The 19,546-nt window shown below is 51.8% G+C and overlaps 31 non-coding genes across 31 annotated transcripts; 13 read left to right on the plus strand and 18 right to left on the minus strand.

The window, feature by feature from the left end:
• Positions 1 to 389: 389 nt before the first annotated feature.
• Positions 390 to 462, minus strand: trnar-acg (transfer RNA arginine (anticodon ACG)). Its single transcript has one exon. It is a non-coding gene; the product is annotated as a tRNA-Arg (tRNA).
• A 203-nt stretch (positions 463 to 665) lies between these two features.
• trnal-cag (transfer RNA leucine (anticodon CAG)) lies at positions 666 to 747 on the minus strand. Its single transcript has one exon. It is a non-coding gene; the product is annotated as a tRNA-Leu (tRNA).
• Positions 748 to 1,871: 1,124 nt separating this feature from the next.
• trnam-cau (transfer RNA methionine (anticodon CAU)) lies at positions 1,872 to 1,945 on the plus strand. The gene has a single exon. It is a non-coding gene; the product is annotated as a tRNA-Met (tRNA).
• A 92-nt stretch (positions 1,946 to 2,037) lies between these two features.
• trnae-cuc (transfer RNA glutamic acid (anticodon CUC)) lies at positions 2,038 to 2,109 on the plus strand. The gene has a single exon. It is a non-coding gene; the product is annotated as a tRNA-Glu (tRNA).
• A 76-nt stretch (positions 2,110 to 2,185) lies between these two features.
• Positions 2,186 to 2,258, minus strand: trnar-acg (transfer RNA arginine (anticodon ACG)). The gene has a single exon. It is a non-coding gene; the product is annotated as a tRNA-Arg (tRNA).
• Positions 2,259 to 2,461: 203 nt separating this feature from the next.
• On the minus strand, positions 2,462 to 2,544 carry trnal-cag (transfer RNA leucine (anticodon CAG)). Its single transcript has one exon. It is a non-coding gene; the product is annotated as a tRNA-Leu (tRNA).
• A 1,156-nt stretch (positions 2,545 to 3,700) lies between these two features.
• trnam-cau (transfer RNA methionine (anticodon CAU)) lies at positions 3,701 to 3,774 on the plus strand. The gene has a single exon. It is a non-coding gene; the product is annotated as a tRNA-Met (tRNA).
• A 92-nt stretch (positions 3,775 to 3,866) lies between these two features.
• On the plus strand, positions 3,867 to 3,938 carry trnae-cuc (transfer RNA glutamic acid (anticodon CUC)). The gene has a single exon. It is a non-coding gene; the product is annotated as a tRNA-Glu (tRNA).
• Positions 3,939 to 4,206: 268 nt separating this feature from the next.
• trnar-acg (transfer RNA arginine (anticodon ACG)) lies at positions 4,207 to 4,279 on the minus strand. Its single transcript has one exon. It is a non-coding gene; the product is annotated as a tRNA-Arg (tRNA).
• A 1,067-nt stretch (positions 4,280 to 5,346) lies between these two features.
• trnam-cau (transfer RNA methionine (anticodon CAU)) lies at positions 5,347 to 5,420 on the plus strand. Its single transcript has one exon. It is a non-coding gene; the product is annotated as a tRNA-Met (tRNA).
• A 92-nt stretch (positions 5,421 to 5,512) lies between these two features.
• Positions 5,513 to 5,584, plus strand: trnae-cuc (transfer RNA glutamic acid (anticodon CUC)). Its single transcript has one exon. It is a non-coding gene; the product is annotated as a tRNA-Glu (tRNA).
• Positions 5,585 to 6,082: 498 nt separating this feature from the next.
• trnal-cag (transfer RNA leucine (anticodon CAG)) lies at positions 6,083 to 6,165 on the minus strand. Its single transcript has one exon. It is a non-coding gene; the product is annotated as a tRNA-Leu (tRNA).
• A 1,156-nt stretch (positions 6,166 to 7,321) lies between these two features.
• On the plus strand, positions 7,322 to 7,395 carry trnam-cau (transfer RNA methionine (anticodon CAU)). The gene has a single exon. It is a non-coding gene; the product is annotated as a tRNA-Met (tRNA).
• Positions 7,396 to 7,827: 432 nt separating this feature from the next.
• On the minus strand, positions 7,828 to 7,900 carry trnar-acg (transfer RNA arginine (anticodon ACG)). The gene has a single exon. It is a non-coding gene; the product is annotated as a tRNA-Arg (tRNA).
• Positions 7,901 to 8,967: 1,067 nt separating this feature from the next.
• On the plus strand, positions 8,968 to 9,041 carry trnam-cau (transfer RNA methionine (anticodon CAU)). The gene has a single exon. It is a non-coding gene; the product is annotated as a tRNA-Met (tRNA).
• Positions 9,042 to 9,473: 432 nt separating this feature from the next.
• On the minus strand, positions 9,474 to 9,546 carry trnar-acg (transfer RNA arginine (anticodon ACG)). Its single transcript has one exon. It is a non-coding gene; the product is annotated as a tRNA-Arg (tRNA).
• Positions 9,547 to 9,749: 203 nt separating this feature from the next.
• On the minus strand, positions 9,750 to 9,832 carry trnal-cag (transfer RNA leucine (anticodon CAG)). Its single transcript has one exon. It is a non-coding gene; the product is annotated as a tRNA-Leu (tRNA).
• A 1,125-nt stretch (positions 9,833 to 10,957) lies between these two features.
• Positions 10,958 to 11,031, plus strand: trnam-cau (transfer RNA methionine (anticodon CAU)). Its single transcript has one exon. It is a non-coding gene; the product is annotated as a tRNA-Met (tRNA).
• Positions 11,032 to 11,463: 432 nt separating this feature from the next.
• trnar-acg (transfer RNA arginine (anticodon ACG)) lies at positions 11,464 to 11,536 on the minus strand. Its single transcript has one exon. It is a non-coding gene; the product is annotated as a tRNA-Arg (tRNA).
• Positions 11,537 to 11,739: 203 nt separating this feature from the next.
• trnal-cag (transfer RNA leucine (anticodon CAG)) lies at positions 11,740 to 11,822 on the minus strand. Its single transcript has one exon. It is a non-coding gene; the product is annotated as a tRNA-Leu (tRNA).
• A 1,630-nt stretch (positions 11,823 to 13,452) lies between these two features.
• trnar-acg (transfer RNA arginine (anticodon ACG)) lies at positions 13,453 to 13,525 on the minus strand. The gene has a single exon. It is a non-coding gene; the product is annotated as a tRNA-Arg (tRNA).
• A 203-nt stretch (positions 13,526 to 13,728) lies between these two features.
• On the minus strand, positions 13,729 to 13,811 carry trnal-cag (transfer RNA leucine (anticodon CAG)). The gene has a single exon. It is a non-coding gene; the product is annotated as a tRNA-Leu (tRNA).
• Positions 13,812 to 14,935: 1,124 nt separating this feature from the next.
• trnam-cau (transfer RNA methionine (anticodon CAU)) lies at positions 14,936 to 15,009 on the plus strand. Its single transcript has one exon. It is a non-coding gene; the product is annotated as a tRNA-Met (tRNA).
• A 432-nt stretch (positions 15,010 to 15,441) lies between these two features.
• On the minus strand, positions 15,442 to 15,514 carry trnar-acg (transfer RNA arginine (anticodon ACG)). The gene has a single exon. It is a non-coding gene; the product is annotated as a tRNA-Arg (tRNA).
• Positions 15,515 to 15,717: 203 nt separating this feature from the next.
• On the minus strand, positions 15,718 to 15,800 carry trnal-cag (transfer RNA leucine (anticodon CAG)). The gene has a single exon. It is a non-coding gene; the product is annotated as a tRNA-Leu (tRNA).
• Positions 15,801 to 16,924: 1,124 nt separating this feature from the next.
• trnam-cau (transfer RNA methionine (anticodon CAU)) lies at positions 16,925 to 16,998 on the plus strand. The gene has a single exon. It is a non-coding gene; the product is annotated as a tRNA-Met (tRNA).
• Positions 16,999 to 17,090: 92 nt separating this feature from the next.
• trnae-cuc (transfer RNA glutamic acid (anticodon CUC)) lies at positions 17,091 to 17,162 on the plus strand. Its single transcript has one exon. It is a non-coding gene; the product is annotated as a tRNA-Glu (tRNA).
• A 268-nt stretch (positions 17,163 to 17,430) lies between these two features.
• Positions 17,431 to 17,503, minus strand: trnar-acg (transfer RNA arginine (anticodon ACG)). The gene has a single exon. It is a non-coding gene; the product is annotated as a tRNA-Arg (tRNA).
• A 203-nt stretch (positions 17,504 to 17,706) lies between these two features.
• trnal-cag (transfer RNA leucine (anticodon CAG)) lies at positions 17,707 to 17,789 on the minus strand. Its single transcript has one exon. It is a non-coding gene; the product is annotated as a tRNA-Leu (tRNA).
• Positions 17,790 to 18,913: 1,124 nt separating this feature from the next.
• On the plus strand, positions 18,914 to 18,987 carry trnam-cau (transfer RNA methionine (anticodon CAU)). The gene has a single exon. It is a non-coding gene; the product is annotated as a tRNA-Met (tRNA).
• A 432-nt stretch (positions 18,988 to 19,419) lies between these two features.
• trnar-acg (transfer RNA arginine (anticodon ACG)) lies at positions 19,420 to 19,492 on the minus strand. Its single transcript has one exon. It is a non-coding gene; the product is annotated as a tRNA-Arg (tRNA).
• Positions 19,493 to 19,546: the final 54 nt, after the last annotated feature.

Here is a 19,546-nt window from a genome sequence, read left to right on the forward strand (position 1 = left end):
CGTTCCGCACAGTCTGCCGCGCATCCACGGTCTGAGAGTCAGCGTGCCCTCCCTGGTGGTCTAGTGGCTAGGATTCGACGCTCTCACCGCCGCGGCCCGGGTTCGATTCCCGGTCAGGGAACGCTCTTTTGACGTGCGCTTGCCTTTTTCACCGGCCGGGTTATGCGCAAAGCTGGCTTCGAAGGCAAGGATCGCAGCACCTCCAAGAGGCAAAGGTCCACTGCCTCCGGGCCACCGACCTAAGGTCGGCAGGCTAATTTGCCTGCCTGCAGTCCTGCGCTCCGCCATCTGAGCAATCAGAGCCTGGTGTGCGTCCTCTGCTCTACTGAGGCATGTTGACGCAGGACAGCAGACACCCAACGTGCAGGAGGAAGGAGTAAAAGCACGATCGAGCCAGCCAGGAGTCGAACCTAGAATCTTCTGATCCGTAGTCAGACGCGTTATCCATTGCGCCACTGGCCCAACGCCAAGGCCATGGGCAGTCATGCTTGCAGAAGACAGCTGGATTCTGGAGGCCGGCATGCACAGCTGCCAAACTTCATCTCTACCAAAATGGGAAACCGGTTGGTCCCTCGCGTGTCTGCCTCCTGCCTTCTTTGAAAAGGACGCTCCCTCGAAAGAAACCACAATACACAGCACGGGGGGCTCCAACAAGGGCAATAGAATGTCAGAAGTGGGATTCAAACCCACGCCTCCAGAGGGAATGCGACCTGAACGCAGCGCCTTAGACCGCTCGGCCATCCTGACGACCGCAGCTGCCACGAGCGAGTCGTTTTTCCTCCTCGGCGGATGTGTCGTTATAATTTTTGGAATGACTCACGGTTTTATTTCCTTCATGTAGCTCATCTTTAATTCTTATTTATTTCGTCACAACCGCCTTGAAATGGTGATGAATGTGGATTTCTCGAAATGAGGAACAATGTGCCTGAAGCCTTTCATTTGCCAAAAGCACACGCAGCCCGTCTCCATTTGCCCTGTAACGGATGCCTGTCAAAGTGGTTTTGCATACAACGATCCGTTCTCCCTTTCACATACTGTATTAGAACTGGGTCACAAAAAGGAATAGCCATTCTCAGACCCTGCTCGTTCTACATGAACGCGCAATGAAAATACTTGCTCAAATGCGGATGGATGCCATCATTGCAATTTAACGAAAAAGCGTCATCTCTGTACGTTTCACTGCCGCTTTATGGTTCACAGTTGCCTCCTAATGTAGCCAACTGTTAACCATACGGCGGTGACATCCTTAAAAGAACCGGTGGTATTGTGTCTCGAGCACACAAGGCAAACGAGGAATTCTTCAAGAGGTGAGTGCGAAGTACAGTTTACTGCCACAGGCAACGGCCGCAGAGCTTTTTCTTTAACAGATTCTAATACGTGGAACACGTCACCAGCTTACATTGGACAGTCTTTCAACTGTAGCACAATTAAAGTTTTCCCTTTGATAATGTGGCTAAAGACGAGCCAAACACGTGATCACTGAGTAACTGGGACTTTGCATTGTGGATATGTAACGTTATTCCATTAATCTGTCAGCTGTGTCAAATGTGTCAAATGTAAGTGTTTATTTATCATGGGTTTTATCTAGACTGAGAGCACGTGCGCCAAGATCGTCCAGCAACGGCAGGCGTGCCATTCTCGACACCATTTAAAAGACGATAGGAATCCTGGGCATGACATAGCCCCTCTGTGTCTCCTTGAAGTTATTTCTGTACGTGTAACAAGTTAAGAATGAGAAGGTCCTCAGTGTGGGTAGCCAGAGTGCAAGAAGCCCAGTCGTGCTCTGCTCGCAGGAGTTTCCTCGCTGGTGGCGCACAAAATGCCACGCAACCAGACGCAAGGGGCCACCCAGGCGTCACCGGTCCGGGTGTGCCTCGTTGGCGCAGTTAGGCAGCGCGTCAGTCTCATAATCTGAAGGTCGTGAGTTCGAGCCTCACACGGGGCAGGGTGACTTTTTGTCGACTACTTTGAGACTTTAGACCCATTTCCGTTCCGCACAGTCTGCCGGGCCTCCACGGTCTGAGAGTCAGCGTGCCCTCCCTGGTGGTCTAGTGGCTAGGATTCGGCGCTCTCACCGCCGCGGCCCGGGTTCGATTCCCGGTCAGGGAACGCTCTGCTCTACTGAGGCATGTTGACGCAGGACAGCAGACACCCAACAAGCAGGAGGAAGGAGTAAAAGCACGATCGAGCCAGCCAGGAGTCGAACCTAGAATCTTCTGATCCGTAGTCAGACGCGTTATCCATTGCGCCACTGGCCCAACGCCAGGGCCATGGGCAGTCATGCTTGCAGAAGACAGCTGGATTCTGGAGGCCGGCATGCACAGCTGCCAAACTTCATCTCTACCAAAATGGGAAACCGGGTGGTCCCCCGCGTGCCTGCCTCCTGCCTTCTTTGAAAAGGACGCTCCCTCGAAAGAAACCACAATACACAGCACGGGGGGCTCCAACAAGGGCAATAGAATGTCAGAAGTGGGATTCGAACCCACGCCTCCAGAGGAGACTGCGACCTGAACGCAGCGCCTTAGACCGCTCGGCCATCCTGACGACCGCAGCTGCCACGAGCGAGTCGTTTTTGCTCCTCGGCGGATGTGTCGTTATAATTTTTGGAATGACTCACGGTTTTATTTCCTTCATGTAGCTCATCTTTAATTCTTATTTATTTCGTCACAACCGCCTTGAAATGGTGATGAATGTGGATTTCTCAAAATGAGGAACAATGTGCCTGAAGCCTTTCATTTGCCAAAAGCACACGCAGCCCGTCTCCATTTGCCCTGTAACGGATGCCTGTCAAAGTGGTTTTGCATACAACGATCCGTTCTCCCTTTCACATACTGTATTAGAACTGGGTCACAAAAAGGAATAGCCATTCTCAGACCCTGCTCGTTCTACATGAACGCGCAATGAAAATACTTGCTCAAATGCGGATGTATGCCATCATTGCAATTTAACGAAAAAGCGTCATCTCTGTACGTTTCACTGCCGCTTTACCACCGGTTCTTTTAAGGATGTCACCGCCGTATGGTTAACAGTTGGCTACATTAGGAGGCAACTGTGAACCATACGGCGGTGACATCCTTAAAAGAACCGGTGGTATTGTGTCTCGAGCACACAAGGCAAACGAGGAATTCTTCAAGAGGTGAGTGCGAAGTACAGTTTACTGCCACAGGCAACGGCCGCAGAGCTTTTTCTTTAACAGATTCTAATACGTGGAACACGTCACCAGCTTACATTGGACAGTCTTTCAACTGTAGCACAATTAAAGTTTTCCCTTTGATAATGTGGCTAAAGACGAGCCAAACACGTGATCACTGAGTAACTGGGACTTTGCATTGTGGATATGTAACGTTATTCCATTAATCTGTCAGCTGTGTCAAATGTGTCAAATGTAAGTGTTTATTTATCATGGGTTTTATCTAGACTGAGAGCACGTGCGCCAAGATCGTCCAGCAACGGCAGGCGTGCCATTCTCGACACCATTTAAAAGACGATAGGAATCCTGGGCATGACATAGCCCCTCTGTGTCTCCTTGAAGTTATTTCTGTACGTGTAACAAGTTAAGAATGAGAAGGTCCTCAGTGTGGGTAGCCAGAGTGCAAGAAGCCCAGTCGTGCTCTGCTCGCAGGAGTTTCCTCGCTGGTGGCGCACAAAATGCCACGCAACCAGACGCAAGGGGCCACCCAGGCGCCACCGGTCCGGGCGTGCCTCGTTGGCGCAGTTAGGCAGCGCGTCAGTCTCATAATCTGAAGGTCGTGAGTTCGAGCCTCACACGGGGCAGGGTGACTTTTTGTCGACTACTTAGAGACTTTAGACCCATTTCCGTTCCGCACAGTCTGCCGGGCATCCACGGTCTGAGAGTCAGCGTGCCCTCCCTGGTGGTCTAGTGGCTAGGATTCGGTGCTCTCACCGCCGCGGCCCGGGTTCGATTCCCGGTCAGGGAACGCTCTTTTGACGTGCGCTTGCCTTTTTCACCGGCCGGGTTATGCGCAAAGCTGGCTTCGAAGGCAAGGATCGCAGCACCTCCAAGAGGCAAAGGTCCACTGCCTCCGGACCACCGACCTAAGGTCGGCAGGCTAATTTGCCTGCCTGCAGTCCTGCGCTCCGCCATCTGAGCAATCAGAGCCTGGTGTGCGTCCTCTGCTCTACTGAGGCATGTTGACGCAGGACAGCAGACACCCAACGTGCAGGAGGAAGGAGTAAAAGCACGATCGAGCCAGCCAGGAGTCGAACCTAGAATCTTCTGATCCGTAGTCAGACGCATTATCCATTGCGCCACTGGCCCAACGCCAGGGCCATGGGCAGTCATGCTTGCAGAAGACAGCTGGATTCTGGAGGCCGGCATGCACAGCTGCCAAACTTCATCTCTACTGAATGTGGATTTCTCGAAATGAGGAACAATGTGCCTGAAGCCTTTCATTTGCCAAAAGCACACGCAGCCCGTCTCCATTTGCCCTGTAACGGATGCCTGTCAAAGTGGTTTTGCATACAACGATCCGTTCTCCCTTTCACATACTGTATTAGAACTGGGTCACAAAAAGGAATAGCCATTCTCAGACCCTGCTCGTTCTACATGAACGCGCAATGAAAATACTTGCTCAAATACGGATGGATGCCATCATTGCAATTTAACGAAAAAGCGTCATCTCTGTACGTTTCACTGCCGCTTTATGGTTCACAGTTGCCTCCTAATGTAGCCAACTGTTAACCATACGGCGGTGACATCCTTAAAAGAACCGGTGGTATTGTGTCTCCAGCACACAAGGCAAACGAGGAATTCTTCAAGAGGTGAGTGCGAAGTACAGTTTACTGCCACAGGCAACGGCCGCAGAGCTTTTTCTTTAACAGATTCTAATACGTGGAACACGTCACCAGCTTACATTGGACAGTCTTTCAACTGTAGCACAATTAAAGTTTTCCCTTTGATAATGTGGCTAAAGACGAGCCAAACACGTGATCACTGAGTAACTGGGACTTTGCATTGTGGATATGTAACGTTATTCCATTAATCTGTCAGCTGTGTCAAATGTGTCAAATGTAAGTGTTTATTTATCATGGGTTTTATCTAGACTGAGAGCACGTGCGCCAAGATCGTCCAGCAACGGCAGGCGTGCCATTCTCGACACCATTTAAAAGACGATAGGAATCCTGGGCATGACATAGCCCCTCTGTGTCTCCTTGAAGTTATTTCTGTACGTGTAACAAGTTAAGAATGAGAAGGTCCTCAGTGTGGGTAGCCAGAGTGCAAGAAGCCCAGTCGTGCTCTGCTCGCAGGAGTTTCCTCGCTGGTGGCGCACAAAATGCCACGCAACCAGACGCAAGGGGCCACCCAGGCGTCACCGGTCCGGGCGTGCCTCGTTGGCGCGGTTAGGCAGCGCGTCAGTCTCATAATCTGAAGGTCGTGAGTTCGAGCCTCACACGGGGCAGGGTGACTTTTTGTCGACTACTTTGAGACTTTAGACCCATTTCCGTTCCGCACAGTCTGCCGGGCATCCACGGTCTGAGAGTCAGCGTGCCCTCCCTGGTGGTCTAGTGGCTAGGATTCGGCGCTCTCACCGCCGCGGCCCGGGTTCGATTCCCGGTCAGGGAACGCTCTTTTGACGTGCGCTTGCCTTTTTCACCGGCCGGGTTATGCGCAAAGCTGGCTTCGAAGGCAAGGATCGCAGCACCTCCAAGAGGCAAAGGTCCACTGCCTCCGGGCCACCGACCTAAGGTCGGCAGGCTAATTTGCCTGCCTGCAGTCCTGCGCTCCGCCATCTGAGCAATCAGTGCCTGGTGTGCGTCCTCTGCTCTACTGAGGCATGTTGACGCAGGACAGCAGACACCCAACGTGCAGGAGGAAGGAGTAAAAGCACGATCGAGCCAGCCAGGAGTCGAACCTAGAATCTTCCAGGGCCATGGGCAGTCATGCTTGCAGAAGACAGCTGGATTCTGGAGGCCGGCATGCACAGCTGCCAAACTTCATCTCTACCAAAATGGGAAACCGGGTGGTCCCCCGCGTGCCTGCCTCCTGCCTTCTTTGAAAAGGACGCTCCCTCGAAAGAAACCACAATACACAGCACGGGGGGCTCCAACAAGGGCAATAGAATGTCAGAAGTGGGATTCGAACCCACGCCTCCAGAGGAGACTGCGACCTGAACGCAGCGCCTTAGACCGCTCGGCCATCCTGACGACCGCAGCTGCCACGAGCGAGTCGTTTTTCCTCCTCGGCGGATGTGTCGTTATAATTTTTGGAATGACTCACGGTTTTATTTCCTTCATGTAGCTCATCTTTAATTCTTATTTATTTCGTCACAACCGCCTTGAAATGGTGATGAATGTGGATTTCTCGAAATGAGGAACAATGTGCCTGAAGCCTTTCATTTGCCAAAAGCACACGCAGCCCGTCTCCATTTGCCCTGTAACGGATGCCTGTCAAAGTGGTTTTGCATACAACGATCCGTTCTCCCTTTCACATACTGTATTAGAACTGGGTCACAAAAAGGAATAGCCATTCTCAGACCCTGCTCGTTCTACATGAACGCGCAATGAAAATACTTGCTCAAATGCGGATGGATGCCATCATTGCAATTTAACGAAAAAGCGTCATCTCTGTACGTTTCACTGCCGCTTTACCACCGGTTCTTTTAAGGATGTCACCGCCGTATGGTTAACAGTTGGCTACATTAGGAGGCAACTGTGAACCATACGGCGGTGACATCCTTAAAAGAACCGGTGGTATTGTGTCTCGAGCACACAAGGCAAACGAGGAATTCTTCAAGAGGTGAGTGCGAAGTACAGTTTACTGCCACAGGCAACGGCCGCAGAGCTTTTTCTTTAACAGATTCTAATACGTGGAACACGTCACCAGCTTACATTGGACAGTCTTTCAACTGTAGCACAATTAAAGTTTTCCCTTTGATAATGTGGCTAAAGACGAGCCAAACACGTGATCACTGAGTAACTGGGACTTTGCATTGTGGATATGTAACGTTATTCCATTAATCTGTCAGCTGTGTCAAATGTGTCAAATGTAAGTGTTTATTTATCATGGGTTTTATCTAGACTGAGAGCACGTGCGCCAAGATCGTCCAGCAACGGCAGGCGTGCCATTCTCGACACCATTTAAAAGACGATAGGAATCCTGGGCATGACATAGCCCCTCTGTGTCTCCTTGAAGTTATTTCTGTACGTGTAACAAGTTAAGAATGAGAAGGTCCTCAGTGTGGGTAGCCAGAGTGCAAGAAGCCCAGTCGTGCTCTGCTCGCAGGAGTTTCCTCGCTGGTGGCGCACAAAATGCCACGCAACCAGACGCAAGGGGCCACCCAGGCGCCACCGGTCCGGGCGTGCCTCGTTGGCGCAGTTAGGCAGCGCGTCAGTCTCATAATCTGAAGGTCGTGAGTTCGAGCCTCACACGGGGCAGGGTGACTTTTAGTCGACTACTTTGAGACTTTAGACCCATTTCCGTTCCGCACAGTCTGCCGGGCATCCACGGTCTGAGAGTCAGCGTGCCCTCCCTGGTGGTCTAGTGGCTAGGATTCGGTGCTCTCACCGCCGCGGCCCTGGTTCGATTCCCGGTCAGGGAACGCTCTTTTGACGTGCGCTTGCCTTTTTCACCGGCCGGGTTATGCGCAAAGCTGGCTTCGAAGGCAAGGATCGCAGCACCTCCAAGAGGCAAAGGTCCACTGCCTCCGGGCCACCGACCTAAGGTCGGCAGGCTAATTTGCCTGCCTGCAGTCCTGCGCTCCGCCATCTGAGCAATCAGAGCCTGGTGTGCGTCCTCTGCTCTACTGAGGCATGTTGACGCAGGACAGCAGACACCCAACGTGCAGGAGGAAGGAGTAAAAGCACGATCGAGCCAGCCAGGAGTCGAACCTAGAATCTTCTGATCCGTAGTCAGACGCGTTATCCATTGCGCCACTGGCCCAACGCCAGGGCCATGGGCAGTCATGCTTGCAGAAGACAGCTGGATTCTGGAGGCCGGCATGCACAGCTGCCAAACTTCATCTCTACTGAATGTGGATTTCTCGAAATGAGGAACAATGTGCCTGAAGCCTTTCATTTGCCAAAAGCACACGCAGCCCGTCTCCATTTGCCCTGTAACGGATGCCTGTCAAAGTGGTTTTGCATACAACGATCCGTTCTCCCTTTCACATACTGTATTAGAACTGGGTCACAAAAAGGAATAGCCATTCTCAGACCCTGCTCGTTCTACATGAACGCGCAATGAAAATACTTGCTCAAATGCGGATGGATGCCATCATTGCAATTTAACGAAAAAGCGTCATCTCTGTACGTTTCACTGCCGCTTTATGGTTCACAGTTGCCTCCTAATGTAGCCAACTGTTAACCATACGGCGGTGACATCCTTAAAAGAACCGATGGTGTTGTGTCTCGAGCACACAAGGCAAACGAGGAATTCTTCAAGAGGTGAGTGCGAAGTACAGTGCACTGCCACAGGCAACGGCCGCAGAGCTTTTTCTTTAACAGATTCTAATACGTGGAACACGTCACCAGCTTACATTGGACAGTCTTTCAACTGTAGCACAATTAAAGTTTTCCCTTTGATAATGTGGCTAAAGACGAGCCAAACACGTGATCACTGAGTAACTGGGACTTTGCATTGTGGATATGTAACGTTATTCCATTAATCTGTCAGCTGTGTCAAATGTGTCAAATGTAAGTGTTTATTTATCATGGGTTTTATCTAGACTGAGAGCACGTGCGCCAAGATCGTCCAGCAACGGCAGGCGTGCCATTCTCGACACCATTTAAAAGACGATAGGAATCCTGGGCATGACATAGCCCCTCTGTGTCTCCTTGAAGTTATTTCTGTACGTGTAACAAGTTAAGAATGAGAAGGTCCTCAGTGTGGGTAGCCAGAGTGCAAGAAGCCCAGTCGTGCTCTGCTCGCAGGAGTTTCCTCGCTGGTGGCGCACAAAATGCCACGCAACCAGACGCAAGGGGCCACCCAGGCGCCACCGGTCCGGGCGTGCCTCGTTGGCGCAGTTAGGCAGCGCGTCAGTCTCATAATCTGAAGGTCGTGAGTTCGAGCCTCACACGGGGCAGGGTGACTTTTTGTCGACTACTTTGAGACTTTAGACCCATTTCCGTTCCGCACAGTCTGCCGGGCATCCACGGTCTGAGAGTCAGCGTGCCCTCCCTGGTGGTCTAGTGGCTAGGATTCGGCGCTCTCACCGCCGCGGCCCTGGTTCGATTCCCGGTCAGGGAACGCTCTTTTGACGTGCGCTTGCCTTTTTCACCGGCCGGGTTATGCGCAAAGCTGGCTTCGAAGGCAAGGATCGCAGCACCTCCAAGAGGCAAAGGTCCACTGCCTCCGGGCCACCGACCTAAGGTCGGCAGGCTAATTTGCCTGCCTGCAGTCCTGCGCTCCGCCATCTGAGCAATCAGTGCCTGGTGTGCGTCCTCTGCTCTACTGAGGCATGTTGACGCAGGACAGCAGACACCCAACGTGCAGGAGGAAGGAGTAAAAGCACGATCGAGCCAGCCAGGAGTCGAACCTAGAATCTTCTGATCCGTAGTCAGACGCGTTATCCATTGCGCCACTGGCCCAACGCCAGGGCCATGGGCAGTCATGCTTGCAGAAGACAGCTGGATTCTGGAGGCCGGCATGCACAGCTGCCAAACTTCATCTCTACCAAAATGGAAAACCGGTTGGTCCCCCGCGTGCCTGCCTCCTGCCTTCTTTGAAAAGGACGCTCCCTCGAAAGAAACCACAATATACAGCACGGGGGGCTCCAACAAGGGCAATAGAATGTCAGAAGTGGGATTCGAACCCACGCCTCCAGAGGAGACTGCGACCTGAACGCAGCGCCTTAGACCGCTCGGCCATCCTGACGACCGCAGCTGCCACGAGCGAGTCGTTTTTCCTCCTCGGCGGATGTGTCGTTATAATTTTTGGAATGACTCACGGTTTTATTTCCTTCATGTAGCTCATCTTTAATTCTTATTTATTTCGTCACAACCGCCTTGAAATGGTGATGAATGTGGATTTCTCGAAATGAGGAACAATGTGCCTGAAGCCTTTCATTTGCCAAAAGCACACGCAGCCCGTCTCCATTTGCCCTGTAACGGATGCCTGTCAAAGTGGTTTTGCATACAACGATTCGTTCTCCCTTTCACATACTGTATTAGAACTGGGTCACAAAAAGGAATAGCCATTCTCAGACCCTGCTCGTTCTACATGAACGCGCAATGAAAATACTTGCTCAAATGCGGATGGATGCCATCATTGCAATTTAACGAAAAAGCGTCATCTCTGTACGTTTCACTGCCGCTTTATGGTTCACAGTTGCCTCCTAATGTAGCCAACTGTTAACCATACGGCGGTGACATCCTTAAAAGAACCGATGGTGTTGTGTCTCGAGCACACAAGGCAAACGAGGAATTCTTCAAGAGGTGAGTGCGAAGTACAGTGCACTGCCACAGGCAACGGCCGCAGAGCTTTTTCTTTAACAGATTCTAATACGTGGAACACGTCACCAGTTTTACATTGGACAGTCTTTCAACTGTAGCACAATTAAAGTTTTCCCTTTGATAATGTGGCTAAAGACGAGCCAAACACGTGATCACTGAGTAACTGGGACTTTGCATTGTGGATATGTAACGTTATTCCATTAATCTGTCAGCTGTGTCAAATGTGTCAAATGTAAGTGTTTATTTATCATGGGTTTTATCTAGACTGAGAGCACGTGCGCCAAGATCGTCCAGCAACGGCAGGCGTGCCATTCTCGACACCATTTAAAAGACGATAGGAATCCTGGGCATGACATAGCCCCTCTGTGTCTCCTTGAAGTTATTTCTGTACGTGTAACAAGTTAAGAATGAGAAGGTCCTCAGTGTGGGTAGCCAGAGTGCAAGAAGCCCAGTCGTGCTCTGCTCGCAGGAGTTTCCTCGCTGGTGGCGCACAAAATGCCACGCAACCAGACGCAAGGGGCCACCCAGGCGCCACCGGTCCGGGCGTGCCTCGTTGGCGCAGTTAGGCAGCGCGTCAGTCTCATAATCTGAAGGTCGTGAGTTCGAGCCTCACACGGGGCAGGGTGACTTTTTGTCGACTACTTTGAGACTTTAGACCCATTTCCGTTCCGCACAGTCTGCCGGGCATCCACGGTCTGAGAGTCAGCGTGCCCTCCCTGGTGGTCTAGTGGCTAGGATTCGGCGCTCTCACCGCAGCGGCCCGGGTTCGATTCCCGGTCAGGGAACGCTCTTTTGACGTGCGCTTGCCTTTTTCACCGGCCGGGTTATGCGCAAAGCTGGCTTCGAAGGCAAGGATCGCAGCACCTCCAAGAGGCAAAGGTCCACTGCCTCCGGGCCACCGACCTAAGGTCGGCAGGCTAATTTGCCTGCCTGCAGTCCTGCGCTCCGCCATCTGAGCAATCAGAGCCTGGTGTGCGTCCTCTGCTCTACTGAGGCATGTTGACGCAGGACAGCAGACACCCAACGTGCAGGAGGAAGGAGTAAAAGCACGATCGAGCCAGCCAGGAGTCGAACCTAGAATCTTCTGATCCGTAGTCAGACGCGTTATCCATTGCGCCACTGGCCCAACGCCAGGGCCATGGGCAGTCATGCTTGCAGAAGACAGCTGGACTCTGGAGGCCGGCATGCACAGCTGCCAAACTTCATCTCTACCAAAATGGAAAACCGGTTGGTCCCCCGCGTGCCTGCCTCCTGCCTTCTTTGAAAAGGACGCTCCCTCGAAAGAAACCACAATACACAGCACGGGGGGCTCCAACAAGGGCAATAGAATGTCAGAAGTGGGATTCGAACCCACGCCTCCAGAGGAGACTGCGACCTGAACGCAGCGCCTTAGACCGCTCGGCCATCCTGACGACCGCAGCTGCCAAGAGCGAGTCGTTTTTCCTCCTCGGCGGATGTGTCGTTATAATTTTTGGAATGACTCACGGTTTTATTTCCTTCATGTAGCTCATCTTTAATTCTTATTTATTTCGTCACAACCGCCTTGAAATGGTGATGAATGTGGATTTCTCGAAATGAGGAACAATGTGCCTGAAGCCTTTCATTTGCCAAAAGCACACGCAGCCCGTCTCCATTTGCCCTGTAACGGATGCCTGTCAAAGTGGTTTTGCATACAACGATCCGTTCTCCCTTTCACATACTGTATTAGAACTGGGTCACAAAAAGGAATAGCCATTCTCAGACCCTGCTCGTTCTACATGAACGCGCAATGAAAATACTTGCTCAAATGCGGATGGATGCCATCATTGCAATTTAACGAAAAAGCGTCATCTCTGTACGTTTCACTGCCGCTTTATGGTTCACAGTTGCCTCCTAATGTAGCCAACTGTTAACCATACGGCGGTGACATCCTTAAAAGAACCGGTGGTATTGTGTCTCGAGCACACAAGGCAAACGAGGAATTCTTCAAGAGGTGAGTGCGAAGTACAGTTTACTGCCACAGGCAACGGCCGCAGAGCTTTTTCTTTAACAGATTCTAATACGTGGAACACGTCACCAGCTTACATTGGACAGTCTTTCAACTGTAGCACAATTAAAGTTTTCCCTTTGATAATGTGGCTAAAGACGAGCCAAACACGTGATCACTGAGTAACTGGGACTTTGCATTGTGGATATGTAACGTTATTCCATTAATCTGTCAGCTGTGTCAAATGTGTCAAATGTAAGTGTTTATTTATCATGGGTTTTATCTAGACTGAGAGCACGTGCGCCAAGATCATCCAGCAACGGCAGGCGTGCCATTCTCGACACCATTTAAAAGACGATAGGAATCCTGGGCATGACATAGCCCCTCTGTGTCTCCTTGAAGTTATTTCTGTACGTGTAACAAGTTAAGAATGAGAAAGTCCTCAGTGTGGGTAGCCAGAGTGCAAGAAGCCCAGTCGTGCCATGCTCGCAGGAGTTTCCCCGCTGGTGGCGCACAAAATGCCACGCAACCAGACGCAAGGGGCCACCCAGGCGCCACCGGTCCGGGCGTGCCTCGTTGGCGCAGTTAGGCAGCGCGTCAGTCTCTTAATCTGAAGGTCGTGAGTTCGAGCCTCACACGGGGCAGGGTGACTTTTTGTCGACTACTTTGAGACTTTAGACCCATTTCCGTTCCGCACAGTCTGCCGCGCATCCACGGTCTGAGAGTCAGCGTGCCCTCCCTGGTGGTCTAGTGGCTAGGATTCGACGCTCTCACCGCCGCGGCCCGGGTTCGATTCCCGGTCAGGGAACGTTCTTTTGACGTGCGCTTGCCTTTTTCACCGGCCGGGTTATGCGCAAAGCTGGCTTCGAAGGCAAGGATCGCAGCACCTCCAAGAGGCAAAGGTCCACTGCCTCCGGGCCACCGACCTAAGGTCGGCAGGCTAATTTGCCTGCCTGCAGTCCTGCGCTCTGCCATCTGAGCAATCAGAGCCTGGTGTGCGTCCTCTGCTCTACTGAGGCATGTTGACGCAGGACAGCAGACACCCAACGTGCAGGAGGAAGGAGTAAAAGCACGATCGAGCCAGCCAGGAGTCGAACCTAGAATCTTCTGATCCGTAGTCAGACGCGTTATCCATTGCGCCACTGGCCCAACGCCAGGGCCATGGGCAGTCATGCTTGCAGAAGACAGCTGGATTCTGGAGGCCGGCATGCACAGCTGCCAAACTTCATCTCTACCAAAATGGGAAACCGGTTGGTCCCCCGCGTGCCTGCCTCCTGCCTTCTTTGAAAAGGACGCTCCCTCGAAAGAAACCACAATACACAGCACGGGGGGCTCCAACAAGGGCAATAGAATGTCAGAAGTGGGATTCAAACCCACGCCTCCAGAGGAGACTGCGACCTGAACGCAGCGCCTTAGACCGCTCGGCCATCCTGACGACCCCAGCTGCCACGAGCGAGTCGTTTTTCCTCCTCGGCGGATGTGTCGTTATAATTTTTGGAATGACTCACGGTTTTATTTCCTTCATGTAGCTCATCTTTAATTCTTATTTATTTCGTCACAACCGCCTTGAAATGGTGATGAATGTGGATTTCTCGAAATGAGGAACAATGTGCCTGAAGCCTTTCATTTGCCAAAAGCACACGCAGCCCGTCTCCATTTGCCCTGTAACGGATGCCTGTCAAAGTGGTTTTGCATACAACGATCCGTTCTCCCTTTCACATACTGTATTAGAACTGGGTCACAAAAAGGAATAGCCATTCTCAGACCCTGCTCGTTCTACATGAACGCGCAATGAAAATACTTGCTCAAATGCGGATGGATGCCATCATTGCAATTTAACGAAAAAGTGTCATCTCTGTACGTTTCACTGCCGCTTTATGGTTCACAGTTGCCTCCTAATGTAGCCAACTGTTAACCATACGGCGGTGACATCCTTAAAAGAACCGGTGGTATTGTGTCTCGAGCACACAAGGCAAACGAGGAATTCTTCAAGAGGTGAGTGCGAAGTACAGTTTACTGCCACAGGCAACGGCCGCAGAGCTTTTTCTTTAACAGATTCTAATACGTGGAACACGTCACCAGCTTACATTGGACAGTCTTTCAACTGTAGCACAATTAAAGTTTTCCCTTTGATAAAGTGGCTAAAGACGAGCCAAACACGTGATCACTGAGTAACTGGGACTTTGCATTGTGGATATGTAACGTTATTCCATTAATCTGTCAGCTGTGTCAAATGTGTCAAATGTAAGTGTTTATTTATCATGGGTTTTATCTAGACTGAGAGCACGTGCGCCAAGATCGTCCAGCAACGGCAGGCGTGCCATTCTCGACACCATTTAAAAGACGATAGGATTCCTGGGCATGACATAGCCCCTCTGTGTCTCCTTGAAGTTATTTCTGTACGTGTAACAAGTTAAGAATGAGAAGGTCCTCAGTGTGGGTAGCCGGAGTGCAAGAAGCCCAGTCGTGCCATGCTCGCAGGAGTTTCCCCGCTGGGGGCGCACAAAATGCCACGCAACCAGACGCAAGGGGCCACCCAGGCGCCACCGGTCCGGGCGTGCCTCTTTGGCACAGTTAGGCAGCGCGTCAGTCTCATAATCTGAAGGTCGTGAGTTCGAGCCTCACACGGGGCAGGGTGACTTTTTGTCGACTACTTTGAGACTTTAGACCCATTTCCGTTCCGCACAGTCTGCCGCGCATCCACGGTCTGAGAGTCAGCGTGCCCTCCCTGGTGGTCTAGTGGCTAGGATTCGACGCTCTCACCGCCGCGGCCCGGGTTCGATTCCCGGTCAGGGAACGCTCTTTTGACGTGCGCTTGCCTTTTTCACCGGCCGGGTTATGCGCAAAGCTGGCTTCGAAGGCAAGGATCGCAGCACCTCCAAGAGGCAAAGGTCCACTGCCTCCGGGCCACCGACCTAAGGTCGGCAGGCTAATTTGCCTGCCTGCAGTCCTGCGCTCCGCCATCTGAGCAATCAGAGCCTGGTGTGCGTCCTCTGCTCTACTGAGGCATGTTGACGCAGGACAGCAGACACCCAACGTGCAGGAGGAAGGAGTAAAAGCACGATCGAGCCAGCCAGGAGTCGAACCTAGAATCTTCTGATCCGTAGTCAGACGCGTTATCCATTGCGCCACTGGCCCAACGCCAGGGCCATGGGCAGTCATGCTTGCAGAAGACAGCTGGATTCTGGAGGCCGGCATGCACAGCTGCCAAACTTCATCTCTACCAAAATGGGAAACCGGTTGGTCCCTCGCGTGCCTGCCTCCTGCCTTCTTTGAAAAGGACGCTCCCTCGAAAGAAACCACAATACACAGCACGGGGGGCTCCAACAAGGGCAATAGAATGTCAGAAGTGGGATTCAAACCCACGCCTCCAGAGGAGACTGCGACCTGAACGCAGCGCCTTAGACCGCTCGGCCATCCTGACGACCGCAGCTGCCACGAGCGAGTCGTTTTTCCTCCTCGGCGGATGTGTCGTTATAATTTTTGGAATGACTCACGGTTTTATTTCCTTCATGTAGCTCATCTTTAATTCTTATTTATTTCGTCACAACCGCCTTGAAATGGTGATGAATGTGGATTTCTCGAAATGAGGAACAATGTGCCTGAAGCCTTTCATTTGCCAAAAGCACACGCAGCCCGTCTCCATTTGCCCTGTAACGGATGCCTGTCAAAGTGGTTTTGCATACAACGATCCATTCTCCCTTTCACATACTGTATTAGAACTGGGTCACAAAAAGGAATAGCCATTCTCAGACCCTGCTCGTTCTACATGAACGCGCAATGAAAATACTTGCTCAAATGCGGATGGATGCCATCATTGCAATTTAACGAAAAAGCGTCATCTCTGTACGTTTCACTGCCGCTTTATGTTTCACAGTTGCCTCCTAATGTAGCCAACTGTTAACCATACGGCGGTGACATCCTTAAAAGAACCGGTGGTATTGTGTCTCGAGCACACAAGGCAAACGAGGAATTCTTCAAGAGGTGAGTGCGAAGTACAGTTTACTGCCACAGGCAACGGCCGCAGAGCTTTTTCTTTAACAGATTCTAATACGTGGAACACGTCACCAGCTTACATTGGACAGTCTTTCAACTGTAGCACAATTAAAGTTTTCCCTTTGATAATGTGGCTAAAGACGAGCCAAACACGTGATCACTGAGTAACTGGGACTTTGCATTGTGGATATGTAACGTTATTCCATTAATCTGTCAGCTGTGTCAAATGTGTCAAATGTAAGTGTTTATTTATCATGGGTTTTATCTAGACTTAGAGCATGTGCGCCAAGATCGTCCAGCAACGGCAGGCGTGCCATTCTCGACACCATTTAAAAGACGATAGGAATCCTGGGCATGACATAGCCCCTCTGTGTCTCCTTGAAGTTATTTCTGTACGTGTAACAAGTTAAGAATGAGAAGGTCCTCAGTGTGGGTAGCCAGAGTGCAAGAAGCCCAGTCGTGCTCTGCTCGCAGGAGTTTCCTCGCTGGTGGCGCACAAAATGCCACGCAACCAGACGCAAGGGGCCACCCAGGCGTCACCGGTCCGGGCGTGCCTCGTTGGCGCAGTTAGGCAGCGCGTCAGTCTCATAATCTGAAGGTCGTGAGTTCGAGCCTCACACGGGGCAGGGTGACTTTTTGTCGACTACTTTGAGACTTTAGACCCATTTCCGTTCCGCACAGTCTGCCGGGCATCCACGGTCTGAGAGTCAGCGTGCCCTCCCTGGTGGTCTAGTGGCTAGGATTCGGCGCTCTCACCGCCGTGGCCCGGGTTCGATTCCCGGTCAGGGAACGCTCTTTTGACGTGCGCTTGCCTTTTTCACCGGCCGGGTTATGCGCAAAGCTGGCTTCGAAGGCAAGGATCGCAGCACCTCCAAGAGGCAAAGGTCCACTGCCTCTGGGCCACCGACCTAAGGTCGGCAGGCTAATTTGCCTGCCTGCAGTCCTGCGCTCCGCCATCTGAGCAATCAGTGCCTGGTGTGCGTCCTCTGCTCTACTGAGGCATGTTGACGCAGGACAGCAGACACCCAACGTGCAGGAGGAAGGAGTAAAAGCACGATCGAGCCAGCCAGGAGTCGAACCTAGAATCTTCTGATCCGTAGTCAGACGCGTTATCCATTGCGCCACTGGCCCAACGCCAGGGCCATGGGCAGTCATGCTTGCAGAAGACAGCTGGATTCTGGAGGCCGGCATGCACAGCTGCCAAACTTCATCTCTACCAAAATGGAAAACCGGTTGGTCCCCCGCGTGCCTGCCTCCTGCCTTCTTTGAAAAGGACGCTCCCTCGAAAGAAACCACAATACACAGCACGGGGGGCTCCAACAAGGGCAATAGAATGTCAGAAGTGGGATTCGAACCCACGCCTCCAGAGAAGACTGCGACCTGAACGCAGCGCCTTAGACCGCTCGGCCATCCTGACGACCGCAGCTGCCACGAGCGAGTCGTTTTTCCTCCTCGGCGGATGTGTCGTTATAATTTTTGGAATGACTCACGGTTTTATTTCCTTCATGTAGCTCATCTTTAATTCTTATTTATTTCGTCACAACCGCCTTGAAATGGTGATGAATGTGGATTTCTCGAAATGAGGAACAATGTGCCTGAAGCCTTTCATTTGCCAAAAGCACACGCAGCCCGTCTCCATTTGCCCTGTAACGGATGCCTGTCAAAGTGGTTTTGCATACAACGATCCGTTCTCCCTTTCACATACTGTATTAGAACTGGGTCACAAAAAGGAATAGCCATTCTCAGACCCTGCTCGTTCTACATGAACGCGCAATGAAAATACTTGCTCAAATGCGGATGGATGCCATCATTGCAATTTAACGAAAAAGCGTCATCTCTGTACGTTTCACTGCCGCTTTATGGTTCACAGTTGCCTCCTAATGTAGCCAACTGTTAACCATACGGCGGTGACATCCTTAAAAGAACCGATGGTGTTGTGTCTCGAGCACACAAGGCAAACGAGGAATTCTTCAAGAGGTGAGTGCGAAGTACAGTGCACTGCCACAGGCAACGGCCGCAGAGCTTTTTCTTTAACAGATTCTAATACGTGGAACACGTCACCAGCTTACATTGGACAGTCTTTCAACTGTAGCACAATTAAAGTTTTCCCTTTGATAATGTGGCTAAAGACGAGCCAAACACGTGATCACTGAGTAACTGGGACTTTGCATTGTGGATATGTAACGTTATTCCATTAATCTGTCAGCTGTGTCAAATGTGTCAAATGTAAGTGTTTATTTATCATGGGTTTTATCTAGACTGAGAGCACGTGCGCCAAGATCGTCCAGCAACGGCAGGCGTGCCATTCTCGACACCATTTAAAAGACGATAGGAATCCTGGGCATGACATAGCCCCTCTGTGTCTCCTTGAAGTTATTTCTGTACGTGTAACAAGTTAAGAATGAGAAGGTCCTCAGTGTGGGTAGCCAGAGTGCAAGAAGCCCAGTCGTGCTCTGCTCGCAGGAGTTTCCTCGCTGGTGGCGCACAAAATGCCACGCAACCAGAGGCAAGGGGCCACCCAGGCGCCACCGGTCCGGGCGTGCCTCGTTGGCGCAGTTAGGCAGCGCGTCAGTCTCATAATCTGAAGGTCGTGAGTTCGAGCCTCACACGGGGCAGGGTGACTTTTTGTCGACTACTTTGAGACTTCAGACCCATTTCCGTTCCGCACAGTCTGCCGGGCATCCACGGTCTGAGAGTCAGCGTGCCCTCCCTGGTGGTTTAGTGGCTAGGATTCGGCGCTCTCACCGTCGCGGCCCGGGTTCGATTCCCGGTCAGGGAACGCTCTTTTGACGTGCGCTTGCCTTTTTCACCGGCCGGGTTATGCGCAAAGCTGGCTTCGAAGGCAAGGATCGCAGCACCTCCAAGAGGCAAAGGTCCACTGCCTCCGGGCCACCGACCTAAGGTCGGCAGGCTAATTTGCCTGCCTGCAGTCCTGCGCTCCGCCATCTGAGCAATCAGAGCCTGGTGTGCGTCCTCTGCTCTACTGAGGCATGTTGACGCAGGACAGCAGACACCCAACGTGCAGGAGGAAGGAGTAAAAGCACGATCGAGCCAGCCAGGAGTCGAACCTAGAATCTTCTGATCCGTAGTCAGACGCGTTATCCATTGCGCCACTGGCCCAACGCCAGGGCCATGGGCAGTCATGCTTGCAGAAGACAGCTGGATTCTGGAGGC

Source organism: Paramisgurnus dabryanus, chromosome 13 (genome assembly GCF_030506205.2).
Source record: "Paramisgurnus dabryanus chromosome 13, PD_genome_1.1, whole genome shotgun sequence".
Taxonomy (NCBI): Eukaryota; Metazoa; Chordata; class Actinopteri; order Cypriniformes; family Cobitidae; genus Paramisgurnus; species Paramisgurnus dabryanus.